This window comes from Theobroma umbraticum, unplaced genomic scaffold, assembly GCF_002168275.2.
Source record: "Theobroma umbraticum cultivar Fairchild unplaced genomic scaffold, ASM216827v3 scaffold_146.0, whole genome shotgun sequence".
Lineage (NCBI taxonomy): Eukaryota > Viridiplantae > Streptophyta > Magnoliopsida > Malvales > Malvaceae > Theobroma > Theobroma umbraticum.
In genome coordinates this window covers 3155133-3155810 of record NW_018397265.1, presented here as the reverse complement: position 1 = coordinate 3155810, position 678 = coordinate 3155133, and the positions used below count along the sequence as shown (strand labels likewise).

Below are 678 nucleotides of genomic sequence, written 5' to 3'. Positions count from 1 at the left end.
ATTGTCAAAGCTTTTACACAAGCACATAAATCATCTCATCACTGAGGTATTAAACACAGCATCATTTATTCATAATCAATATATAAAGCACTGAAAACTTTTAATCAAATAGGGGAGCGGTGATAAAACTAATATTTCTCACCATGCGAAAGAAGTCATGTTTGAAAACCCAAAAAGATATCACTATCGAATAAGAAATAGTAAATATCAACTCGTGGAGCCACTTCCACATAATAACAATCTGGGAGCACCGCTCCACCAGATTCCCACATGCCATGGCAGTCTCGACGATGTTGGCCGACATCGGAGAAATCAAGCAGTCACAACCGCGTATCACAACTTGTGGCCTAGCCACATATAACAACTTGTGACCTTAACACGTATATCACAGACCATGCCCCCAACCATGTCTAACAACCCGTCAGCAAACCAAAGGTTCTCTAGCTATAGCTTATTTGTGTACAAAGGTCACACTGAACTGAAGTGAAAACTGGCCTACTCTTGAATCTCCCAGTTTGATAAAACCATTTAAATTCTAAATCGGGTTATCAAAGAATCATTTCAAATCATTTTCAAAATACTGATCATGGTAGCGCACTAAAACCCCTTTTTGTAACACTTTGCAATGTAAAACCTTTTGCATGAGGATTAAATGTCAAATCAACATGGTGAGTATGA

General features: G+C 38.2%; 1 long non-coding RNA gene across 1 annotated transcript in view; it reads right to left on the bottom strand.

Annotated features, from left to right (window-relative positions):
• The window catches only part of LOC110422664 (uncharacterized), a 4479-nt gene that overhangs the window by 2605 nt on the left and 1196 nt on the right, over positions 1 to 678 (bottom strand). The window lies entirely within an intron of this gene.